We start from the raw sequence: 27,362 nt of genomic DNA on the forward strand, positions 1-27,362 counted from the left end.
GCTAATGTCGGGGCCCCCTTTGACTTAGCATTTCAGCCTGTAGGTAGGATTTTGGGCCTGTGGTCTCTTCTTCTGAAATGTATTCAATGTGACAATAGGACCTTTGGCATCAGGGTATAGGGAGGCTGAAATGCCAGCCAAAGCCTGGGAATGGGGCAGTCCTCAGAAGTGTCTGGTTAGTTGTTGATCCATCTGAGGAGGCAGTGAGCAATCATCTCAGCTTCCAGCAAGTTCAGATCTCAGTTTGTGGTCTCAACCAGGTGAAAATCTGCTGAGACAAATTCAAACTAGAAACAAAAATTAAAATTTGTCTAATAAATGGGAAAAGTTAGAGTTTGCTAAAGGAAATATAGAAAAAGACTCAGAAAAATAATATAAAACTGCATCCAATGGAATGAATGCCAATTCTTCTTAGCTGTTTCTTTTGTAACCTTTATAAATAATTTAAATGTGTGCATGGTCTGAAACTTTAACATTTTAACTGTAGTACAGCTGTTGGTAATCAGCCACCAATGGAGCTCAGCCATTTTTTATAAACTCAGCATATACTTTTCATCATCATCTCCATGTTACACTGAAAAGTTGGGCAGATATACATTAATGGCTTTAGTATTAAACTCTGAATGCTTGGGCTTTGTTTAACAAAGTAACTAGAAGAAATAAATTTAAAATATTCCTCAATCCTGCATCAAAATGTACCCCAAAAATGGCAGATATTAAAATTACAGTAGTAAAATCTCTGGCTTTTTGGGTCAAATTCACATTTTGGACAGATGATCTTAGCATGATGAAATGCATCTTTGAGTCTATCTTCAGAAGACAACCAAGAGAAAATTAAAATCTCAAGCTTGTGATTGGAAAATAAGCAGTCAGTGTTCCATCAGCTTATCCCAATTTTATTAATCAACATTAGAAGGCTGAACTTGTGGAATTTTATAACAATATAAGCACATCAATAGCAAAGAATGGGGGAGAAATCTGAAACATTGCCTTAAAGTATTTATTTAGACCCTTTCATTAATTTTTAACTCTGAAACTTTTCTCCAGATCCTTAAACTTTTTTATATATTTTTATCCAGCTATTTATCATAAAACATAGACAACTAACATAAAGCCTGTAAGCCAAGAAAAAACTGTTTCCCTTTTAAAATAAAATACCTACTACTGTAATGCCAGGTTCACGGGACCCTCAGAGACTACCAGGAGATGACTCAATGCAATTGCAAGAGAGCTTTATTACAAGACCAATCGAACTCACAACCCAACTCTCACTAACACAGCAGTAGATAAGTGGGACCCTGAGCTCAGAGTGAACAAGATTTCTGTGATCAGGGAGTTTCCATGGCAGCAAGCAGGAGCCACAAGCCTTGGCTTTACAGAATTGGGTAAAGTTTAGGAGAGTGGGGTGACCTTTACTGAGGCACACAATCACAAAGGCTAAGGCATACTATTGCAATGGCTATTTTTCTAAAACATATCTGTAACATTGGGGAGAATTTTCCCACCTGATTTCCAACCAATTCCCATTGATTATTGCCAGGGAGTTTGTCTCTATTTTCTATATTTCTATCACATACAATACATAAAAGGGCTAGCAAATCTTACTCATCCTATCATAGTGCATTAAGACTGAACAGCAAAAAAGCATAAAGGATAAAAGTTTCATTTAGCACTAAATGGAAAACTAAACACAGCTGTCAACCTTAGCGGAGGTGGACAATTCTGTCCATTTCAAACTTATCGGCCTGAAAGAAACAGCATTAAATCATCTATATAGGAACTGGCAACCAGGCATATATTTTTATAATAATTAACAATGACTTCATTATAACCCTACATAACCCTGGGCTAACATGGAGGTGCAATGAAAAACATTAAAAGAAAAAACATTTTGTTTTGTAGAAACATTAGCCTTTTAAATGAAGAGCAACATATCTTACAGTTCTCCCTCAACTCATCCTTGCAGGTGTGAAAAAACAAGACAAATACAATTCATACCTTCTATAACATTCCATATACCTTCAGGTTAGGCTTTTCCCAGTTCAGTTCTTTTAAGACATTTTTCTTGAACTTCAGTCCATATAAAAGTTTTCATCAGAACCCTTTTCATTATTTTATCATTCTGACACAATACATTATAAAAACTGACATTTTTAATTGACTCAAACAGTATGGCTTGGCTTCATTTGGTAAAATTAACAAAATACATAGCAAAGTCTTTTGTACTTCCCCAAAGGATTGAGAAAGTGTTTGAAGTTTTATATTAGAATGCCCAAGGTCATTGTCAAAAATGCCTGAAAAACTTGAAAATGTTTTATTGCCTTAAACATATTTTAAACATGTTTTTGAAATATTAAAATACAGTACCCTTTTAAAGAATGAAGTCTCAAAGTATAACCACAATTTTAAAAGTCAAAACTAAATTTTATCAATGCAGATAACTTAATATTTTTAAAATCGACACCAAGTGTATTATTTTGATGTTATAAACTTTCCTGCCAGCAAGAAAAGTTCTTGTATACAAACACATGGAGGTGAAGTTTTAATATTTTATATAAACAGTTACAATCCTTATTGATTTTATAACCTCTCTTTTAAGACAGGACAAAAATTATGTAAAGTCTTAATATACGTAATAATTAATAATCAGACAACAAAATATATAGAACATGGTAAATTACATATTCAAAACAAAGAGACAAAACTATAAAATTTATTTTTAATTTTTTTTTTGCTGGAATTTCAATGGAGGAACACCTTGCTACCTGTTGAATCCAATTTTGATAACCATAGAGGCTTGAAGTTTTTTTTTTAAACTGAGAATCTGCTATTGCCTATTTAAGAGCTGCCTGCTTGCACGGAAGCCTTAAATATTTCTCAAAACCTGTTTTATTCACTTCAGCAGTAGCATCATTCTTAAGGTTGGGTACTATAAGGGCTGGCATCCCATATATAATCTCAAAGGGAGTTAACCCTAGATGAAAAGGAGAATTCCTAACCCTACAAAGGGCAAAGGGGAGGAGCATCACCCAGTTAGAGCCAGTCTCCGAGGTCCATTTAGTAGAGGTCTCTTTTAATGTTTTATTTATTTTCTCTATCTCTCCTGAAATTGGGACCTATATGCACAACACAATCTCCAATTTTCCCCTTATGGCAATCATACTTAGGGCCTCTTGGACGCCATGACCTTAGTCTGGGACCTGGGTGCCCTCTTGGGACATTCTCTAAACCAGTAACCTTCCTCCTTGCAAGGTGCACATTGGTTCTTACCCAGTGGTGGTCTGTGTCATCCTTTGGATCCTTTGTCATTGGCTATTTGCTGATCTCTAAGATTTGGAACATTGATTGGCCAGTAAGATCTTTGCCAGATCCCGATCTAGAGCACACTGATTAATGAAAGCCAAAGCAACCATATCTATAGGTCCAGGTTTCTCTGCATCTGTATGTGCATAGGTGTGGAAGGCTTCACTAATCTTTTCAAAGGGGCAGCTGGAATTTCATCTGTTCCCGGTCTGACATCATACATCATGGCCAAATTAGTAGGATGTCTTGTGGCCACCTTGAGACTTGCCAATAGAGTCTGTAGGTAGAATAGGAGATGCTCCCTCCCTGCAGCCAAGTTGTAATCCCAATTGGGCCTCTTGTAGGGAAAGTGGTTGGGACTCCTGCAGTGTCTGGAACATTTTTGCATGCTCTCCTCTATGGCCGACAAAACTTTTAAAAACTGCTGACAATCATCCTAGGTGGGCTGATGGGAAAAAAAAAAAAACAGTTTCAAAGAGATCAATAAAATCCCTAGAATTGTCAGAGAACTTGGCATTCTGAGTTCTCCACTTATCTGTTTCCCCAGAGGGAGAGGCTGCCCAGTGGCTCTGGGTACTTAGCACTGGGCCAGATGGTGATTACAACCTGTATAAAGGGGCTTGTACCAGTTGGGGAGTGGGAGGAAGTCTGTATGGAGGGGGTGAAAAAATTATTTCCATAGGAGTCCCATACTGCAAAACAGAGTATAACGAGTGGGGGTGGGGCAAGGGAGCCAGAGCAATGGCCTCTGGTTTCAGAGAGCCTATGGAAGGAGGCTTGTTATTCAGGGTCAGAAAGGACTTGATCCATGGAGGTGGATGAATCACTATATCCTTCCAAACTACACTATAGGGCACTTGGTCTGGTTGCACACACCCTTTCTGAAAGACTATTTGCCACTGCAAGGAAGATGTGAAGGTGGAAAGTTCCTTCTGGCAGCCAGCCCACATTGAAGGTGGGCCATTCCAAGCTGCAAAAAGTCATCAATTTTTCTTTCCTCACATCAACTGAAAGACTGTGAGCTCTAGTCTTAAGCTCAACAAAATGAGTCAGAATCAAGTCAAAGGGTTTGGAAATATTCTGTCTCATATTGTCAGTCATGCTATTCATCAGGAGAATTCAAGAAAATGAAAAGAAATAAAGAGGACAATTTCAACCAACAGTAAATCACAGAAAAAAGAAGCCGGCCATTTAAGGCAAAAGCAAAACTAAAGACAGTAAATCACAGCCTGTGCCTGGGCTAATATCCTGGAACAAAACTGAAATCACAGAAGTGAAAAGAGCTGTGGCTTCAAACAGAAATTGAACCAAGCACTTTCAGGAAACCGTGAGACCACAAACAATTAATCACAGAAATGAAACAGTAACTCCTGGCACAACACCGAGCAAAACAAAATTAATCACATGCAGAGACGAAGTAAAACCAACAACCTGGCTTTTCCCGGACTTCTTTGCCACAGAAGTTTCAGAAAGGCTAAAACTGCTCCCCAATCCACCTTCCCTGCCACAGAAGTTCTGGATGGATAAACTGATTAGTGATGAGAAAATGAGATGTCTCTGATGCCCCAATGAGCAGATGGCCATCTGGCTGTCTCCTCCAAGCCATACTCTGCGTCCTGACTGAAGGTTAATCAAAACCATATAACAAAACACTTAAGAGAGACAGACAACACAAAACATTTACCTGAAGGACTAAGCTCTCCGGGTCAGGGGTCCTAGAGATCCTGAGGGTTCCTGCTCAGGGAACCAATGTAATACCTGGATCATAGGACACTCAGAGACCACCAGGAGATGACTCATAAAGAGAGACTCATAAAGAGAGCTTTATTAGGATAGCAATCGAAATCAGGACCCAAGTCTCACTGACACAGCAGTAGAGAACTGGGATCCCAAGTTCTGAGTGAGCAGAGTTTTTAAAGGGAAAGATTGCAAGCAAGGGGTCTCCATGACAGAAAGCAGGTGGGTTCATGCCTTGACCTTACATGATTGGGTAAAAGCCATAGGGGAGAGGTGCTCATTTATATACTCACAATTGCTATTCTAAACTATATCTGAAACATTGGGGAGAATTTTCCCAACCAATTCTCCTTAATTATTGCCAGGGAGATTGTCTCTATTTTTTTACTAAGCTGTTATTCTGTGATAGTTCCTGGAGGCCATTGCTAGAAGAGCTAACTTTGTTTTCTGCCAGGTGCACATTCTATGATATGTCCTAGTACTTGAGTTCAGCTCCCAGTCAAGAAGGCTCCTCATTTCAAAATGGAGTCACCAGGCTAACTTAAACTCTTTAAGGTCCCCAACATTAGGAGTCCCAAGTGTTAAGCTACTAGGGATCCTCATACCAGACAAAACCACTGGTCATTAAAGAAATACGAAACTAACCGGAAACACACAAATACACACAAACCAATCACACATAATGTCACACACAGAGTGTTTAAAATTATTTTTTAAAATGTTATATAGGTTTCTTATTTCTTTTTCTCCATACTCCATTCCAATCCTTTGAATACCCCAACACTATGTAAGCGAGTGAAAGAATCAGCAGGAAAGGGGGCACAGTTCTTTCTTAGCTGCTTCTTGCTGGCTAGGGTTTTCATGTTCCTTGGAGCAAGTACAATCCTTCTTTCATGAGATCTCCATCCTCTTGTCTCACAACAGCCACCAGGAGCAGCAAGGGAGAAGCAGGAGCAGCGCTGTTCTCTGATCTTCACACTCTCTGGGCTCTTGTATTTATTCTCTCTCCAGATTCCTCAGGTTGAAACTACATGCAGACAGCAAAGAGTGATTCTCAGAGCCGGAACAAAGCAGGTAGTCTGCTGCTGTGGACCATCTGAATCACGCCTCCATCACCCATGTGGGACCAAAACAAAAACATGTTTATATCCACAACACAGAGACACACAGACACTCCATAAGACAACCATGGGTGGTCACCACACATTCATACACTAGAGCACACAGGGGGAACCCAGGGATGTGTCCTTCCTTTAAGCCCTGATCAGCATCAGTGTTGGGCCTCTACTCTGTGTCTACAGAGAGGCACCATGACCAGACTCACCTCCAGAGCTGACAGACTAGGGGACTTTCTCCTTTGTTTCTTTGGGAGTAGAGGTGCCAAGAACTTGTGAACTTTTTGGGCAACAATTCATCAAGGCAGTCTAGGATACCTGGAACTCAGGTTGAGCACACCCCAGAAATTCCTTGACTGATGCCCTCTTGGCAATTCAAGGGACTCTGAGAGCCCCAGCCCTTGAGGTTTGTCTCTGAAAACTCAGTGGAACCTCCATAAATTTATAACAGAAAATGTACCAAAATTTCTGTATCTAGACAGGAGCCTAGCATAAATGTCCTCTGAAAGGTCTCATCCAGAAGCAGATGTAAACAGGTGCAGAGACCTAGAGTCAAATAATAGGACAAGCTCTGGAACTTTTGTGGATGAGTGGGAGGAGGGTTTGAGGGGACTAGAGAGGTAAAGGACAGCAGAAAAAGGCATAAGGAATCAAAGAACCTAGGCCAATCTGGGTCCACAGGGTCTGGACCACCAACCAAAAAGCATGCACGGGCTGGCCCTACACCCCCTAAACAAATGTAGTAGATGTGCAGCTTGGAGATTGAGGGAATGTCAAGCCAGTGAGTGGACCAACTTCAATCACATCCCATGAGAGAGAGAGCAAACCCCTGACACTGTTAATGAAAATCTAACATGCTTGGACAACTGTCTTCTGAAAGGCTGCATTCAGCAGCAGATGGAAACAGAAGCAGAGACCTACAGTCAACTAATAGGCCAATATTTGGGAGTTGTGTGGAAGAGTGGGAGGGAGGTTTGCAGGAGCCAGACGGGTGAAGGACAGCACAGAAGGCTTAGGGAAGCAAGTAGACCTTGACTTTCTATCAATATACTAAAGCTTATACTAAAGCTTATACATTCTACTACATTTGTTTAGGGGGTGTAGGGCCAGCCCGTGCATGCTTTTTGGTTGGTGGTCCAGACCCTGTGGACCCAGATTGGCCTAGGTTCTTTGATTCCTTATGCCTTTTTCTGCCTTTTTCTGCTGGGCCCATGGGAGCTCACAGAGACACAACCACCAACCTAATAGCATGCAGGGGCTGGACCTAGACCACCTGCACATATGTAGCAGATGTGCAGCTTGGTCAGGATGTGGATTCGCCAACAATGGGAGTAGAGATTTATTGTTGCCTGCCTTTGGATCTTTTTTTTTCTAACAGGACTGCCTGGTCAAGCCTCAATAGGACATGTGCCCAGGACTACTTGACATTCCATGGGTGTTGATATCCATGGGAGTTCTACCCTTCTCTGGGAATAAAGTGAGTGGGAAGAAAGAGAGGAGAAATGGAGAAGGAGGGGTTGAAAAGGGAAGAGTGAGGGGAAGTTCCCATCCTGATGAAAGGTCAATTAATAAATAAATTAATTAAGTAATTTAGTAATGAAGGAAAAAGGAGTTGCAACAGTAGAACTCTATAATGCTTGTGAGAAATTATATGTTTGCAGAACAAAAGAACTGGACACCAGAGATGCTGGATCAAACCTAACAGAATCATTATTCAGCATGCTGAGATACTGACATTTGTTCTAGCATCTTACATGGTCCAGCATTCTGCTTGTTCCTGCCTCAACTGCTTCAATGGCTATTTTCTCATCAAAGCCTGCTCCCAAAAGAACTTTGAAGAAAGCTTCGAATTTTAACTGGTCCAGCATTTTAGACTGTTCCAAAAAGGACTTTTATTAAGCCTGAAATTTCTCAACATTCAAATGTTATTGGACCACAAATGTTATTGCTTGCTTAATTCACCATTTTTATTTGGGCCCCATACAGGATTTCTACATGTCTACAATGTCAGCTAGAAGAAAGTCATGAGGATGACGTCCAATTTTCCTTAAAAGGGGTTGGGTATGTTTTTGGTTGTTTGCTATGGCTACAAAATTTTATTGTCATTGGGAGATGTTTATTCAAAGTAAAACAAGGAATATACAAGGATATTTTCTAGAAATAGGAAAAAGGGTAGATTATTGAATCTACTCAACTTAAGGTTTTATTTGTTATTCCCAAATAAGGTTAATTTTAACTCTGGTATAGGATTTGGCATATTGATGAAAAATAAGTATTTTTAATACATTGGTATAAGCTTTAGTATATTGATAGAAAGTCAAGGCTACTTCCAATACTTTTAAACTACTATTAAAAGGTGGTTATGATATTAGGTATGCAAGTTAATTGTTAGTTATTCAACTCATAGTCATGTCAGACACTAGTCTAATTTATCACAGGAGTACACATCATAGGTTTAACAGATAGATATGATTTTGTGTACAAAGTGATTACATAAAGATAGGTAGTCTTCAAAAACTTCAGAGACCTACAAAATATGGCATTTAAAATGTTCTTATTATTTTAAAGATTCTTTGACAATGAGACAAGTCATTTCCTGGCAGCACCCCACCTACCTGAAAGAAGATAATGAGCATCGAAGAACCTCCATATGGAGATGGCTTCAAATGTGGCAAGCAAGCCACTCGGATAAAGAAAATACCCTCGCTTCACAGCAGACAAATTCTGCCTAAAATGGGCAAGCTTAAATGCAGGACACATCAACTGCCAAACTCTGCCAAGACAGGGTAAGCAAGTCCTAAATAGTTCCTGCTTCATGTATATGTCTGTCAAAATGTTCTGAGCCAGATGGCTGAAGACGATGCTCCAACATTATAGAGAGTTATGGGTGACTGTTCAGCAGCAAACTGTCTCTGTCAATTTTTATTTTTTGGAAGCTGCTAACATGCACTTCCTATTTACTCTCATAACTAATTTTATTCCTTCTCAAGTCTCTGATGGGGTTGAAGACCAAATAGTTACAGTAACACATTTAAGCTTAAGTTGTTTAGAAGTTAAGAAATCTTTTCATATAGGTAATACCAATAAAGATAAAAGTTAATTTAGGTATAGAACTTAAAACTTTTCAAGATAGATAGGATAATCAGATACTTTCTCCTAAGATACCCTCTCCATGTGCTAAATACACATGGACTGGACATCGCACATGTAGATTTTACCTAACAGTTTTCATAATTTCATAATTATTATTGTATTGAAAGAAAAGGAGCCTTGTATTGGACTTAAAGGGGGAAATGTTGGTATAATTTTTTTAATGTAAACAACTTACGCTTGTTCATTCAAATACTGATTTCTCCCCCACCACACCCCCAACTCTCTGGTTTCAATCCGAATATTGCATTGTGATACTCATTCTAAGCATCCTGTCTCAACTCTTGTGTTAACAAGACAAAATAAAGCAACTAGATACAATGTTGAGCAGGGAGGAGCCAGAGGACAGAAAAGAGGAGAGGAGCCAATAGGCAGGAGAGGAAAAGGAGGAGAAGGGGCGAAAGGAGAGCTAGGAGAGCAGAGCTGGAGGAGAGATCTTGGAGGACATGGAGCATGAACTAGACCTAAGATTTCACAAAAACCATGTTTAACGTGGGAAATCTAAATGTTAGGAAACTGAGGGCTTGGAGGTTTAGGAGGGAGTAAAAATTGCCCAGCATTGTGTTCTAGGTTAAGTAAAAACCCAGTCTCTGCGTGGTGATTTGGTTATACAGCTATTTAAGATTAACAGCAAGCTTTATTAGAAGATAAATCAATAATAAATATTAATCAACTCATACAACAAGCAGTAGACATGGAGTGCTAAGAAAGAGGAGAAAGGGTTTAATAGGGAGGGGGCACTGAGGAGTCTGTACAAACACCCACAGCTGAACACAGCTGGATGCACTAAATTTGACTTCCCTGAACATATAAACCTCATAAACCCACAACTGACTTCATCATTTTTTCTATTTTATATTTTATTTGTAAAGTTTTGTAAAAAGAGATATATGTGCCTGTGGAGGCAACAAATTGCCTCAGATCCTGTGTATGTCCAGTTACAGATGGTTGAAACCTCTCCTGTGTGTGCTTGGAAGCGTCCAGGTGTCCTCTGCAAGAGCAACAGGTGCTCTTCCCAACTGAGTTATCACTCCAGTCCTTACAAACTGAGCTTAAAAAAAAGTCTTTGTTTTTCTATTATAATATGACTATAGGTTCATGATTGTTTTCCCATTTGCTCTGAGTCCCTCTTCAAGGATTCTACTCAATGCAGCCCAGACACATCCCCACATCCCACACCCGGCCTAAAGAACCCCTGAGAGATATGTTTGTTGCAATCAACTAAGTTCAATCTCAGTTTCCAACTTATGAGATAACTATCAAACTAGTACAGCATCAAGGAAGATACAAGGTAGAATAAACCAGAGTCCAGGGCTGTTCAGCAGGCCATCATTCCACCTTACTCACAACTGTTTGAAATCCTGAGCCACATGCTGTCCTTCCTGAGATTCATTGTAAACGAGGCAGCAATACCATAGTATACCTGGGAGTCTCTGGTAACAACAGTGGCTGAAACTTTAGGAAGACAGATGTAGATCACAAGGAAGCAGGTACTAGGATCTCTCTCCTCAGATGTTTGAGAGGATATTCAGGAAGGGCATCTGTGCAGAAGCCAGGGCATGCTTCAGCCAGCAAGTGGGGATAGAAATTCACCATGACCTTCCACCCCAAGGTCTCAGAGACCACAGAAGCATGAATTGTAATGAAATCCAGTGCCAGCATTTTCAGCTGCTCTGCACTGTTGAGATCTCCCAGGATGAGTGTGTGAGAAGCTTTCTCCACGGAGAGGTCCCTCCAGAGGGCGTCCTCACACTAACCTTAAAGCGCTCAAGACCATACCTGTCAGCAGCTGCCAGCACATCAGTGGCCATGGTGTGGAGGTTTGGTGCCTTCCCTGTGTAAATGAAGCCCATCATCTCCTTGAAGACTTGAGGCTCCAGGTCCTTGATCTCAACTCGGTTCTTTTTCCCCTCCTCCAACTCATGTTAAAACATGGCTCTGAAAACTGGAGAGAGAGCTGCTAAGATGGCCTTGTGAGCCCTAAATTCCTGACCAGATACCAAGAGACAGCAGTCTGTGAAGAGGGAATTCTCCAAAAGCTCTCCTACCTCATCTGTCAAAGTGCAGCTTGGAAACTTGATTGCAGATGTCTGTCCAGAATTACTAAAGATATCTTGGCCCATACTCACCTTGCAGAAGAGAGTGAGCCTCCCATTAGGGAGTAGCCATTGGGCCCGGGACAAGAGGAAATCTCGAGGGATGAACTTTTTGCATCCCCTGTGTTGGTATGTCAGGAAACTATTGACACCTTGGCTCTCCACATTATTTCTTTTCTCCCTGTTGGCATCTAAGATACAAAACTGAAACTTTGCCCAAATGGGGCTCTTTGGACAGCTGAGCAACACCAGGTAAACTGAAAGGTAATCTCTGCTTTCTTCATCGAACCTATTCAGGTATAGTGCGAAAAACCATTTTACTTGGTCATTGTCTCCTGAAGAGAAAACTGGACTTCTAATAACTTCCCTCATTCCCTCCAGATAAAAACATAAGTTGCTGATGCTCCACTTATAGGAAAATGTCTTGATGGTGATATGTGTGGAGCCCCAGCTGTCAGCTGCCAGGTCCTCTGACATTTCTGCTGGAGGTAGTTTAGAAGTTAAACTGGATCAAAAGAAAAAACAAAAAGAGCTAGGATTATTTTCTCTTCACCCTGCAGGACACAATTACAAATAATTATTAAAATTTAGTTTCAAAAACTACTAGGTTCTCCCTTCTATGACTTTGGAAATTTGTATCTCTTTGAATATCTAAATTTGAATATTAGTCAGAGAAGTTAGCCCTGTTAACTAGCTACAGCTAAATTGTGTGTGTGTTTGTGTGTGATGATACTTAGGTCAGCGGTTTCTAGTTTGGACCAACATATCCAACTTCTGGAGAGTGAAAAATTTTAGAGACTCTCATTTCATACATGTTGTATTAGTCCGGATCCTGTAGAGTAACAGAACACATAGAATAAACCTCTCTTTATATGAAAAATTGTTATCATGACAATGACTTACAACCTGCAGTCTACCTAATCCCACAATAGTTAAAGCCAATACTTACTTAATCCACAAGGCTAGCAGTCTCGGTTGGTCTCCAGAAAATACTGGACTTCTGAAGAAGTAGGCTCTAATGCCAGTGAAGTGATCCACTTGCTATCAAGGAGAGGGCAAGCAGGCAAAGACACAGGTATCCTTCTTCCATGTGCTTATATAGGCCTGCAGCAGAAGGCATGGCCCAATCAGATGAGTGTCTTCTAGCTCCAAGATCTGGATTAAAGATGTGTGTGTTTTCCTACCTCAAAAGTCTGTGTTTGAACTGGGTCTACCTACTTCATGTCAAGTAAAAAGCTTCTAAGAGGTGTGCCCTCCCACTATGAACTATACTTAGTTCCAGAAGTCGTCCTTTGGGAACAAAGATCCACATCACAAGTATTGTGCTTACCTTGGCCAATGTTCCATAAAAATGATGAAGTCAGTATCTGTCCAGCTATTGTTTTCCCTTGTGATGGTGATACACTCATCCCTGCCAAGAACTTAATCAGAGAAAGGGTGATTTCTCTACCTTGTCAGGGATCTGAGTGTTCATACCATGGAGGACAGGTGGAAGACCTCATATATGGTGTGCCGGAAGAAGAGCTGGGAAGCTGTGAATGTGGGATCATTCTTTCTGCCTTTTATTCCAAAGAGACAAGCAGTCTGTGTGATGGCTTCCCCCAGTTTTGTAGCTGGTCTTCTACTTTTCCCTCAGAGAATGCTCCTTGGAAATATTTTCCCAGCTCTAATTGAGGGTGTGGTTTATGAATATTCTAAGAGCTTCTGGATTCAATCATAGGATTCAGGTTCTCAGTACCTGATGTTCTGCATCCTCCACTGGTGAATTCTGTCCTCTTCAACCTTAGAACTGCCATGCTTCCTCTGCTGGGCCTTAGTAGTGAGAGTATGCAGGTTTCCAAAGGTGCAGCATGTAGTCAGCAGAACCCCAAGACTGGGCTTTGTGATGTTTCCCATTCTGTAAAGTGATGTGTAAAATGCTGCCTACATCTCTTTTCTCTCCTCAGTTCTTCACATCTTGGAGTGACTCACTAAGCCTAGAGAACACAGAAATAGTTTTTGAGATTCAATCACCTCAGGAGTTCCCAGCCCATCTCCTGTGAGTCAGGCTCCAATGCTGCTCATCCCTCAGTACAGCATAAATCACTCAATTGGCTTTGATCCTTTGACTTTTGGCTCCTTAGTTAGACTTCTTGTCTGTCTTTACTCACTGTTTCCCAGGTGGCTTTAGGGTTAGGGTAACTGGTACCTGCTTGCTCAAATCTGCCCTTTGAATGTTTGTAGGTGATCAATTCAAGCCACCTCATTTGCAAAAAATGTACTCATATTTTTCGCCCTGTGCACAGAAGACTGGAGAGTGGGAGAGCTGCAATCCTCTGGAGCAGGAAGCTTGGGCTCTGATCATAAAGTTTCTCATTCTTAGAGTGAGAAAGGGGAAGGTGCTCTTTGTGAGATGTTCTGAGAAGTGACTGACAAAAGGAATTCAGGTCCATGTCAGGAGGGGCCACAAGTGTTAAGCCACTAGGGTCCTCATACCAGAGAAAACCACTGGTCATTAAAGAAATACAAAACTGACCTGAAACACACACACAAACTCACACACAGAGTGTTTAAAAAATTTTTTTAACATTTTTTTACGTATCTTGTATCTTTTTCTCCCTACTCCATTCCAATACTTTGAACACCCCAACACTATGTAGGAGAGAGAAAGGGTCAGCAGGAAAGGGGACACAGTTCTTTCCTGCTAGTTAGGGTTGTTAGATTCCTTGGAGCCAGTACAATCCTTCTTTCATGAGATCTTTATCTTTTTGTCTCACAACAGCCAGCAAGGAGCAGCAACGGGAAGCAGGAGCAGTGCTGTTCTTTCTCTGATCTTCACACTCTCTGGGCTCTTGTATTTATTCTCTCTCCAGAATCCTCAGATTGAACCTCCCTGCAGCTGGCAAAGAGTGATTCTCAGAACCTGAACAAACCAGGTAGTCTGCTGCTGTGGACCATCTGAATCAGTCCCACATCTCCCATGTGGGGCCAAAACAAAAGCATGTTTATATCCACAACACAGAGACACACAGACACTCTATAAAACAACCATGGGTGGTCACCACACATTCATACACTAGAGCACACAGGGGGAACCCAGGGATGTGTCCTTCCGTTAAGTAGCCCTGATCAGCATTAGTGTAGGGCCTCTCCTGTGTGTCTACACAGAGGTGCCATGACCAGACTAACCATGAGATTAACAGAGCAGGTTACTTTCTCACTTGTTTCACTGGGAGTGGAGGTGTCAAATCCTTGTGAGGTTTTAAGCAACAATTCATCAAGGGAGTCTTGGGTACCTGGAACTCAGGTTGAGCACTCCCTAGGAATTCCTTAACTGCTGCACACTTGCCAATTCAAGGGACTCTGAGAGCCCCAGCCCTTGATGTTTGTCCCTGGAAACTCAATGCAACTTCCATAAATTTATCACAGAAAGTGTACCCCAATTTCTCTATCCATTCCTCAGTTGAGGGACATCTGGGTTGTTTCCAGGTTCTAACTGTTATGAATAAAGCTGCTACGAACATGGTTGTAGATAGTTTACAGCTGGTTGTTTCTCAGAACAGTTCACCCCTTTAAGAGCTATCTGCACCTGGCTTCAATTCAAATAATCACAGTTGGTTTTTCTCATTCCCAGGTGGCCCCTCATTCCCAGGAGATCCCTCATTCCCCCCTTTTCTTTTTGCCTCAATTTTAACCCTAAAATTGTGGATTATCCCTGATGAGTTTCGGTTTTAGCGGATAGCTGAAGGCTTGGACTTTCCAGGTGTCTGCAGGTTGATGAAGAGCAGGCTTGATGTGTGACGCATGGATCCAAGCTGCCATGCCCTCTACTCTGACAGCAGTTGGGGTGGTGAGCAGGACGATATAAGGACCATTTCATCAAGGTTCCAGATTCTGGCTGCATACACCAGATCTCCAACCTGGAACTGATGGGGCACCTCCAAGGACCCAGGCACATATGCACTACCAACCTTGCTCCAAATTTCTTTCTGAATAATAAGCTGCAGTCATTTCAGCCTGGACAACAAGTCAGAGCTACCACTAGTTATGTCAAGGGGGTCCCCAAGAAGAGTCAGGGGAGCAGGAACGCCATATAGTAGTTCGAAGGGAGTCAGGCCCAGTAAGGAGGGAGTATTTCTGACTCTAAAAAGGGCCAAGGGAAGGAGCACCACCCAGTCACTGCCAGTCTCCATGGTCAATTTGGTGAGAGTCTCTTTTAGAGTTCTATTCATTCTTTCTACCTGTCCTGAACTTTGGGGTCTATAAGCACAGTGTAATTTCCAACTGATCCCCAGAAACCTGGCCACCTCCTGACTTACCTGAGCAATGAAGGCCGGCCCATTGTCTGACCCAATTACCTTTGGAATAACGAACCAAGGAAAAATGTCTTCCAGAATCTTTTTGGCTACGACCAGAGCGGTTTTTTTCTTTGTGGGAAAAGCTTCCACCCATCCTGAGAAGGTGTCCACAAAGAACAAGAGATATTTATTGCCGTACCTGGATTGTTAAATTTCAGTGAAATCCACTTCCCAATGCATGCTGGGTCTAGTTCCTCTCAGCTTCTTCCCTGGTCCCTGGAAATTCTTACTTATGTTTACCTTCTGACAGGGTTTACACTCCAAAGTCACTTTCTCAGTCAGAGAGGTGAGGTTTAGTATTTGGTGCTGAGATTGGCGGGCAATTTCAGCCAATCTCTTTGTCCCCAAGTGAGTCCACTTCTGCATCTGAGTTATTAATTTCTCAGCATCTTTCTGTGGTAGAATGATCTTATCTTTGGAGTCAATCCATGCCCCCACATAGGTGTCAAATATCCCCTGTTTTTGCTGTATTAGCTTTAAGTCACTTTCTGAGTAGTTTAGTTGTTCTTCTCTGGGCAGCTCAGCGTTCAGTACCACTGGGACAGAGTTTCCTCTAGCGGCTGCTTTAGCCTCCTGATCAGCCATGTTATTCCCCTTTGCTGCCCTGGAAGTTCCCTTCTGATGTCCTGGGCAATGAATAATGCTTACCTTGGCGGGCAGCAACAAAGCATTGAGCAAAGCCAGAATCTCGTTTTTATTTTTTATCACTTTACCGGCTGATGTTAGCAGGCCTCTCTGCTGATAGATGGCCCCGTGCACATGGGCTGTTGCAAAGGCCTACCGACTATCAGTGTAGATGTTTATCTTTTTACCCCTTCCCAGAGTTAATGCCTGGGTTAAAGCGATCAATTCTGCTCGCTAAGCAGAAGTGCTCTCCAGCAACGCCTGGGCCCTTACTACCTTGTGTCCATCTACCACCACTGCCCCTGCCATCCTCTTCCTGTTTTCCAAAAAACTGCTCCAGTCCATATAGTATGTCACCTCAGCATCAGGCAGAGGTTGATCTTTCAAGTCCTTTCGCCATCCCTGTTCAATCTGCTACAACCTGCAAATAATCATGCTCTGGGGACTGGATTTCTGGATCCGGCAATAAGGCAGCACGGTTTAGTCCTGTCGCCAGGGCAAAGGTGACTCTATCATTTTTCAAGAGCAAACCCTGGTAATGTGTCATGAGGGTATTCATGAGCCAGCGAAAGGGGGCTGCCTTATGACACTCTCAAGGGCATTAGGAGCATAGATGGTGAGGTCCTGTCCCAGAGTCAGTTTGTCTGCATCTTTTACTAGTTGCCACTGCTGCTACTATTCGAGGGAAGTTGACCATCCTGCCGCTACTGAATCAAGCTTTTTGGATAGATAGGCTACCGGTCTCTTCCAGGGTCCAATTTTCTGTGTTAGCACCCCTTTGGCCATTTCCCGATTCTCGGCCACATAGAGATGGAAGGGTTTGGTCACATCAGGAAGTCCCAATGCTGGGGCCAACATTAAGACTTGTTTAATATTATCAAATGCGGCTTGTTCATCCTTTCCCCGGATGAAAGAGTCGTTGCCCCTTGTAAGGGCATACAGAGGGGCTGCCATCTCGGCAAATCCCAGAATCCATAGCCAACAAAACCCCGCTGTACCTAAAAATTCCCTCAGTTGTTTAGTAGTCTGCAGAGGGGAAATATGAAATACAATCCCTTTTCTAGCTTCCGATAGCCATCTCTTTCCCTCTCTTAATATATATCCCAGGTAACTGACCTGTTTCCTGCAGAGCTGGGGCTTTTTTGCCAATGCTCTGTAGCCGAGCTCACCCAGCTCTTGCAGTAGCCGGTCGGTGGCTTCAAGGCAGCTTTCTTTACAATCTGCAGCTAATAGAATGTCACCCACATATTGGAGAAGAGTTACCTGGGGATTGGTGGCCTGGAAGTGTGCCAGGTCCCAGTGTAGGGCTTCATCAATATGGTAGGGAAATTTTTAAACCCTTGAGGAAATTGAGTCCATGTAAGCTGGCCCGAGACCCCTGAGTCTGGGTCTTTCCATTTGAAAGCAAAAATGTCTTGGCTGATAGGGCTACGTTGAAGGCAAAAGAATGCATCCTTAAGGTCCAGGATTGTATACCAAACCCTGTCAGGGGGAAGGGAACTCAACAGGTTACACGGGTTGGGCTCGGTAGGATGTAAGTCCGTGACCTGTTTGTTAACTTCTCTCAAGTCCTGTATGGGTCTATAGTTGTTGCTCCCAGGCTTCCAAACTGGCAGCAATGGAGTATTCCAGGCAGATTGGCACCTTCTGAGAACCCCTAGGTCAAGGAGCCATTGTATGTGAGGGCGGATCCCATCACGGGCGTCCTTAGACATCAGGTATTGTCGCACCGCGATCGGGGTAGCCTGAGCCTTCAGCTCTATCTGAACTGGGGGCTGTTTCTCTGCTTTTCCTGTTTCAGCCCATGCCCTGGGATGTCTCTCTAGCCACCAGTCAATGTCTTTTTCCAGACTTACCACCTTTTCAAACAGTCGGTATTCATCTTCCAGTTGAATCATCAGCACCTGAATGGGATCCCCTTTATTGTCTGTCACCTGTGGGCCATCTGGTCTAAAATGAATATGGGCCCCTATCTTAGTTAGCATATCTCCCCCGCTGTGGGTACGGGCACTCAGGGACAACTAAGAATGAGTGGGATACTGGGCCCACTCCAAGTTCCACAGTTCTTCGGGTAGTCCATGAATATTGTTTACATCCAGTGGCTCCTTGGACCCACGATTTTTTTCTCTTTTTTAGCTCCAGTCTTGTAACAGAACAGAATGCTGGGCGCCAGTGTCCACCAAGAGGTGGACTGGCTTCCCCTCCACATTAAGGGTTACCCTGGGCTCCAGGATGGGAGCCGAACCCCATCCCCCCTAGTCGCTATCATTGCCCAGGGTTAGGACCCGGGTCTCCAGGGCTCGAGTGTTCCATTTTTCTGGCTTTTTCTTCCTTTGGGGACAATCCTTGACTCAGTGTCCTTTCTCCTTGCAATAGGCACACTGATCTTTAGACAAAGGGACCCTCCAATTGCTCTCCCTATCATTACGACTCTCCTGCACTACGGTGGCCAGGATCTGAGTCAACTTTCTGTCTTGCCTCTTATCCCTTTCTCTTTCTCTCGCTTCCTGCTCTTTCTGCTTTCTTTCCTCTTTCTCTTCTTCCATCTCCCGGCTGTAGAAAACCTTTTCTGCTACCTGCACTAAATCCTTCAATGACTTGTCCTGTAAACCCTCTATTTTCTGGAGTTTTCTACAATTATCTCTGGCTGACTGCTCTATAAAGATTAGAGTCACAATTGCCCTATGTTCATCTGAGGTAGGGTCATAGGGTGTAAACCGGCGGTATGCCTCCATCAGCCATTCAAGAAAGGCTGTGGGAGATTCATCCAGCCCCTGAACTGTCTCTCTTACCTTATCAAATTGGTGGGCTTTTGAGCAGCCCCACGGAGACCCACCCTTAGAGTCTGTCGGTAGACCTTCAGGCGTTCCCTACCTCCGGGTGTGTTGTAATCCCAGTTCAGGTGGGTGAGAGGAAAGCAATCATCAATCTCATTAGGAAGGACCGAAGGCCTCTCATCCATTCCCGGCACATTCTTTCTCGCATCAAGGACAACCCGCCCCCGTTCCTCAGTAGTCAGGAGGGCCTGCAAGAGTTGCTGGCAATCATCCCAAGTGGGCTGGTGTGAGAATAGGACAGATTCAAACAAATCAGTTACAGCTTGATGATTTTCGGAAAAGGGGGCGGGGGTTATTGGTCTTCCATTTATAGAGATCAGCTGATGAAAAAGACCAGTAATGAAGGGGGCCCATAGGCCCGCAAAGGAAGGGCCGTGGAGCCTGGCTGAGCTGCTCTGCGGCTCTGCATTCCTGCCCATGGGCCACTTTCCATTCCAGGATCTGGTGGCAACTATAGCGGCAACAAGGGACTGCTGGCGGCACTCTCGCTTTCAGAATCTGGTGGTGATTGCAGTGGTGCTGAGGGACTGGCAGCACCCTGCTGCCGACCTGCTGGGGGATTAGTGGGGGAAAGAGATGGCAGATAAGAAGGTAGAAGGTCAAAAAGAAGGAAATCTGTATCTGGAGTAGCAAGTATCTTCTTCTCCTCCTTGACTGCACAGATGGCTGTCGGGGAGTCCCTGTGGGAAGAATAAAGGGGCACAACCAAGGAGGTGTGTGACAAACTACATCCTCCCAAGTCAGAATATAGGGAACCTGATCAGGGTGGCTCCTGGGGTCTGGAGGGTCTTAATCTTGACAAAAAGGATCTTGCCATGGTAAAAGGTGCCCTCCGGTGGCCATCCAACCTAAAAAATAGGCCACTCCGAGGAGCAGAGAGTTTGCCATTTTTCTTTTTTAGCTTCAACTGAAAGGTTATGTGCCCTATATCTCACCTTCGAGAAATGACCAAGGGTGAGGGATAAAGGTGTTGTCATAGTCTATCCCATAATAAAGTCGTCCATCAAGAAAATCAAAGAAGCAACAACGATAGAGACAAAGAAAACAAGACAGGCAATTAGACAAGGATGCCCTAGTGGGTGGTACCACAGAATTCAGTTGGAGAGGCTGCCTCACGAAGGCCATCTCCTACAGATAGGAGGAGGACCATCACGGACCTAGCCTCTCCAGATGGAATTTGGAGCGTCCTCCAGTTCCCAGTCAAGTGATATTCTGACACGTCTGTCTATTGCAACAACTGATCAGATGATCAAAAAGGTCCAGATAGGCACCTAAACAGATACAAACAGAAATCAGACTAATCTGTTCCGAGCTTGACCTCCGAGCCCAGTCTGATAAGGGTTGGGGAAGGGGCACGCTGTTTCCCAGCCAAACGCACCAAAATGTAAGACCTGGAGTCTCACGGCTCAGGAGCTCAGGATCGCTTCCTTCCCAGGAACTCTCACAGACCACAACTCAATGTAAAAGCAAGAGGTTTTATTGCTATTGCGATAGAGTCCGCCCTCCAAAGATAGGAGACAACCACAAACATGCAAAGTACAGGGTTTTTATACCTGAAAATCAGATCACTTTTGCTCTATAGTTTACAACTGGTTGTAGCTACTTTACAGCTGGTTGTTTCTCAGAACAGTTCACCCCTTCAAGAGCTATCTGCACCTGGCTTCAATTCAAATAATCACAGTTGTTTTTCTCATTCTCAGGTGGCCCCTCATTCCCAGGTGGTCCCTCACAGGCAAATGGTAGGATCTAGAAAAGATCATCCTGAGTGAGGTATCCCAGAAGCAGAAAGACACACACAGTATGTACTCACTTATAAGTGGATATAAGACATATAATATAGGATAATCACACTAAAATCTGTACACCTAAAGAAGCTAAGCAATAAGGAGGACCTTGGGTAAATGATCACTCCTCACTCAGAAAGACAATTGCGATGGACATTGGAAGGAGAGAATAGGAAACAGGACAGAGCCTACCACAGAGGGCCTCTGAAAGACTCTACCCAGCAGTGTCTCAAAGCAGATGCTGAGACTCATAACCATTCTCTGGGCAGAGTGTAGGGAATCTAATGATAGAATGGGGAGATAGTAAGACTTGGAGGGGACAGGAGCTCCACAAGAAAAGCAAGAGAACCAAAATATCTGGCCCCAGAGATCTTTTCTGAGACTAATACTCCAAATAAGGACCATTCATGGAAATAACCTAAAACCCCTGCTCAGATGTAATCCATGGCAATCAAGTATCCAAGTGGGTGTCCTAGTAAGGGAACAATGACTGAATCTGACATGAACTCATGGGCTGGCTCTTTGATCACCTCTCCCTGAGAGGGAGCAGCCTTGCCAGGCCACAAAGGAAGACAATGCAGCCAATCCTGATGATACCTGACAGGCTAGGTTTAGATGGAAGCGGAAGAGGACCTCCACTATCAGTGAACTTGGAATGCGGCATGGGAGGTGATAAGGGAATGAGGGTAGGATTTGGAGGGAATGAAGGAGGGGGCTACAGCTGGGATACAAAGTGAATAAAGTATAATTAATATGAAAATTAAAAATTAAAAAAAATTATCAGAAGACTGCTCTAATATAGATTTATAAATCTTTATCTACTGACTACACAGGATGTCCTGGATTCAAGTGTAGCCCCCAGCCTTTCTCATGGTGAGGTTTTTTGTGTCTTTGTTTTTGTCTGTTTGTTTTGTTTTGTTTGTTTTGCTTTTGTTTTTAGGGACAGGGTTTCCCTGTGTGAAGAGTTTAAGTTATCCTGGGTATAACTCCATTTTGAAATGAAGAGCCATCTTGACTGGGAGCTGAACTCAGGTACCAGGAAATATCACAGAATGTACACTTGGCAGACCACAAAGTAAACTCTCCTAGCAACAGCCTCCAGGAAATATTACAGAATAAATGCTTCATAGAAAATAGAGACAATCTCCCTGGCAATAATCAATGAAAATCTGTTGGGAATCGGCTGGGAAAAATCTCCCCAATATTTCAGATATAGTTTAGAAGAATAGCAATTGTGATCATATGCCTTAGCAACTGTGATTCTGTGCCTCAGAGAAGGTCACCTTGCCCCTCTAACTTTTGCCCAATCTTGTAACACCAAGACATGTGACACACACACACACCCTGCTTGCTGTCATGGAAACATGTGCTCTCCTGCTTGCTATCATGGAAACCTCTGCTCACAGTGTTTTCCTTTAAAAACCTTACTCACTCAGGGCTCGATGTCCCACTTCTCTACTGCTGTGTCAGTGAGATTTGGGTCCCAAGTTCAATCACTCTCAAAATAAAGCTCTCTTGCTCTTGCATCAAGTAATCTACTGGTAGTCTCTGAGGGTCCCGTGATCTAGGTATTAGATGTGTAGCCTTGGCTGTCCTAGATTCACTTTGTAGACCAGGCTGGCCTCTATCTCACAGTGCTCTAACTCCCTTTGCACCCTTGACTGATGGGATTAAAGGCATGTGCCACCATGCCCAGTTTTATAGTGAGCTTTTAAGCACAAAATTCATATTCTTCACTTAAAAAGAAGAGTTAGCCAGAAGCAGAACTACAGAAGCCAAATGTTAGTCCACTTAGAGCAAGGTTAGTACATTTAGAGATTTCCCCAATACTATGGACTTTGATAAATTAGGCCTTTGATTTAGTGTTTGCAGATGGTGCTGTGTAAGTGCTAAATTTTACAGCCTGAATGGCATTTTCATCATGGAGACAGTTGTTCTTAGGGCCTACTAAGGTCTGAGGCCCTGTTCCACAGGTGTGCTATGAACAGAAGGTCCCCTCAGAGGTACAATGAGGCTGTCGGATCCCTTGGAACTGGAGTTACCAACTACTGTGAGTTGCCTCATGAAAACTGGCATTGGAGGCAAGTCTTCCAGAAGGGTACCCAGGATCTTTGACTGCTGAGCCATTTCTCTAACCCATCAGTTACTATATTGTGGATGAGGAAACAGTTAAAGACTGGTTAGTTCTCTAAAGCTTTGGCAGTTAGAAATATTTTGGCAGGAATTAAAGACATATCCCTGATTTGGTTCATGATTCTTTTTCGACAGCTATGTATGTTTGGCTGTCCTAGAAGTTGCTATTTCGACAATGTTAGTCTTAGACTCACAGAGGTGAGTATGCCTCTGCCTTCATAGCATCTGCGAAAGCCATGGAATACCATGTTATTCCTGATTCATGAACTTTTATTTAATTATGGCAACTACAATGTAAGCATTTTACAAAGATTGAAAGGTTGGGTTTGTCATTCATTTTAAGAACACCAAAACTTTATTGCTCATATTATTATTTTGAAATTGGGTCTGACTAGGCAGCTTTTGCTATCCTTGTATTCTTGATGTAAACCAAGCTGGCCTTCAACTCATAAAGCTTTGCTTGACTTACACTCTGGAGTGCTGGGATGAGATACCTGTCCTTTATGCCCTGAGGCAACAAAGTATGAGAAGCATCAGCCTCAGAAGCACAGTGAGATAAACTCCGTGTCATTACAGGACCCAGTTTTCAGTGAGAAATTCTGATAAGCTGAGAGAAAGAAGTGAAGATGTCTTAGGGTTACTATTGCAATGAAGGGAAACCATAACCACAGTAACTATTTTTTTCTTTACATGCTTGTTGTGTGTTTATTCAAGAAGAAAACATAAGCATGATTAAAGCATTTGCTATTCACTCTTATTATATATATATATATATCTTCACTATGGGTAAAATTTATTGCAATTTTTGTTTCTCCTACTTTATATTTTATTTTAAAAATATATTTATTTAGTCATTTTACATCTCTATTGCAGTCTCCTCCCTTTTCTCCTCCTTGTCCCACTCTTCCCTCTTTCCCCTTTCCCCTGCTCCTCAGAAAAGGGAAGCTCTCCCACCCTCACTAATCTACCTCATCACAACAAATCACATCAGGACTACATGAATCATCTTCCCCTGAGTCCCCACTAGTGGAAAGTGATCTAAAAGCAGGCAACAGAGTCCATGTGAGAGAGAGATTCCACTGTAATTGCTAGGGGACCCTCATGAAGACCGAGTTGCCCAATACATATGTGCATGAGACCTAGGTACATTCCATACATGCTCATTGAATAGTGGTCAGTGTCTGTGAGCCCACATGATTCTTGGTTAGTTGACTCTGTTGTTGGCCTTCTTCTGGAGTTCTTTCCCCCTCCAGGATGCTCTGTCCTCCCTTACCCTTCCAAAGACTGCTGAAGCTCTACCTATTGTTTGGCCATGAGTCTCTTCATCAGTTTTGAACACCGCTGGGTAGAGCTTCTCAGAGGACAGTTATGCTAGGTTCCTGTCTGACCTGTCCTGCAGGACTGTCAACGGAGATACTGAATGGGGGAGTGAGAATGAAAAGGGGGGACAAGGGCGGGAGAGATGAAGACCAAGACAGTATTTATGATCAAAGTCTTCGTTTGTTCAAGTTTTCCATACAACTATATAAGCAGAAGCGGAAGGAATGTAATTGCCTTTGGCAGGGTTACTAAGTGACTAGAAATCACAGGATGGCCCACCAAGATGTGCTAATAATGGTAATTTGGAAAGTTCCTCAGAAGAGTTACTTAGGAAACCCTGAGGGAGAGGAAGATTTAAGGTATTTCAGGAAGATGATCTTATCAAAAGCCCCAGGTCAGCCAGGAATGCACTATTGTATCTAGGCAGTAGACCGGTCAAGTCAGATGCCAAAATTTAGGGGGCAGCAAGGTACCAGAAGGCCCCTGACACCTGTCTGTAAGCATAGCAAAGTATTGTTAACAGTGTCAACGGTTGGCTCTCTCCCATGTAGTGGGTCTCAAGTTAGTCAGTAATTAGTTGGTCCTTCCTTCAACTCTGCTCATCTTTATCACTGCACAATTTGAAGACAGGGAAAATTTTGAGTCCAAGGTTTTGTGGTTGAGTTGGTATCCATCTCCCTCCACTGGAAGTCCTGCCTAGCTCTAGGAGCTGGCCACTTCAGTCTCCACGTCCCCTGCTGCTAGGAATCTCCACTAGACTTATTGCCACATCCTCCCAGGAGCCTAACCAGTCGAGGGTCTCTAGGTTATCCGAGAGATGACCCTCCTATCAGATTCCCTTCTCTTTCCAAGAATTCAGACCTCCTATCCCTGTTCTACCCCAACCAGATCCCCACCCTCATTCTCCTTCCCACACCCTCTCACACAAAGTTCTCTTTTCATCCACTTCTTATATGTATTTTATTTCCCTTCAGAAGGAAATTCAAGCATGCTCCCTGGGGATCTCCTTCTTGCTTGGCTTCTTTGGGTCTGGCAGTCATAGAATGATTATCCTGTACTCCACTGATACCTGAGTATATACCATGCATGTCTTTCTGGGTCTGGGTTACCTCACTCAGGATGATCTTTTCTAGCTCTATCCATTTGCCTGCAAACTGCATGATTTTCTTGTGTTTAAAGGCTGAGTAGTTCTCCATGGTACAAATGTACCACATTTTCTTTATCCAGTCATCAATTGAGGGACATTTAGAATGTTTCTGTTTCTGACTATTATAAATAAAGCTGCTATAAACATAGTTGAGCAAATGTCCTTGTGGTATGGTAGAGCATCTTTTGGAAAAGAAATTATAATTATAACAGTTACATTTGGGGGCCCTAGCATGTCAGAGACTGAAGAATGAAATAACTGAGACTCAGGTGTCTCAGCTCCCTGTGAATTGCTGCTCCCACTCACCAGGAGCATGCTCTTGGGAGCTCAGAATTCACAGATTCAAGCTCCAGTACCTTCAGTAGCATACATTAGGCCATCAATACTTAGTTTTCATATTCTTGTCTGCTTGATACCCCTTGGCTGACTAAAGGAAGATGACCACATTGTTTGTTGCGGGGCCTTGAGCTGACAGGCCCCTTTATTTGTTTCCCTGATGACAAGAGTTTACCATGTTTTCCCTTGACACCAGAGCTAAAAAGACCCTTGAAGCTTTTGCATTCCATGGCAGCCAGAAACTGCTTCTGCTCTTCTACAAATGCCATTTTCTACTATTTTGAACTTTGAAGCTTCTAGTCTTACAGTTTCTTTGGAAATGGCCAGATTCACCACAGTTGTGACACAGGGTGTTTTATCTCTGAGATTTCTATCTACAGTGTGTCCACTGATATTGACATTATGCCCTAAGGGCCAGTATCAGTTCTCTCTCTTAACCATTGGTCTATTGAGGCTCCTTGTACTTTTAATGGCCTAATTGCTCTCTTACTTTTCAATATTTGAATTTTTAAGTGGCAAGATCTCTATCAACTACTTTCTGGTTTCAGGAGCTGGTATAGCTCTATTGATGGCAGAATTCAGTCTCTATAAGAATTCAGTGAAATGTAACTGATAAAAATAAATAAATAAATAAATAAATAAATAAATAAATAAAAAGAATTCAGTGAAGCCTTCTCCAGAGCCTTGTATTACCTTAGTAAAAGAGATAGTTTTGGCCCTGGCTCCTCAACAATGTCCCATACTCTTAAAGCTGCAGCATAACACTGTTCAAGTATGACATTATCAGATCAGCTTTGCTCTTGTAAATCAGAAGAATGACATTCACCAAACAGTTGGTCTTTAACATTATCCTCCTTGCTATATCATGATGCTGCATTTTCATGGCTTTGTCCCTCCACCACCATAACCATTGCAATTGTTGAACAGCTTCCCGAACACCAAACTCTTCCAATCATGGGGAATAGGTCTGTTTTTCAAGGCCCAATTATTTAATACTTGTTTAATGAATGGGGAATGCATCCCATACTTTAAAATAGACTCTTTAAAATGTCTTAAATCTAGCATGTATATTGGATGCCATCTCATCATAAGCTTCACCACCATCGTTAGCAGGTATATGCTGCAGAAAAACTGGAAGGTTGATGGTGCCTGTATTGATGAAAGCAACTTCTCTGGCAGTGAACTCAGCTCTACAGGAACCCAATTACAATTACCCTGTACCACCTATGGCTCTGATAGAGCCCCTTGCTGGATGGAGATGCTCTGGGCACCTGGTGATGAAAAGGTATGGAGAAGGGTGAAGCTGCAGCCTGCCTTCCAGCCTAGTTGCTTCCCTCTTTTATCATGTGGGAAATTCCCTGTGTCAGATGCCAAGCCTGAACCCTGTTGTTCTGCCACTTGCTCCTTTTGCTTTCCAAGCACCCTTTAGTCAACAATTCTCTA

The 27,362-nt window shown here is 42.8% G+C and overlaps 1 pseudogene; it reads right to left on the reverse strand.

Annotated features, from left to right (window-relative positions):
* Positions 1–1,703: 1,703 nt before the first annotated feature.
* Positions 1,704–26,188, reverse strand: LOC110543857 (uncharacterized; annotated as a pseudogene).
* Positions 26,189–27,362: the final 1,174 nt, after the last annotated feature.

This window comes from Meriones unguiculatus, chromosome 10 (assembly GCF_030254825.1).
Source record: "Meriones unguiculatus strain TT.TT164.6M chromosome 10, Bangor_MerUng_6.1, whole genome shotgun sequence".
In the NCBI taxonomy this organism is placed as follows: Eukaryota; Metazoa; Chordata; class Mammalia; order Rodentia; family Muridae; genus Meriones; species Meriones unguiculatus.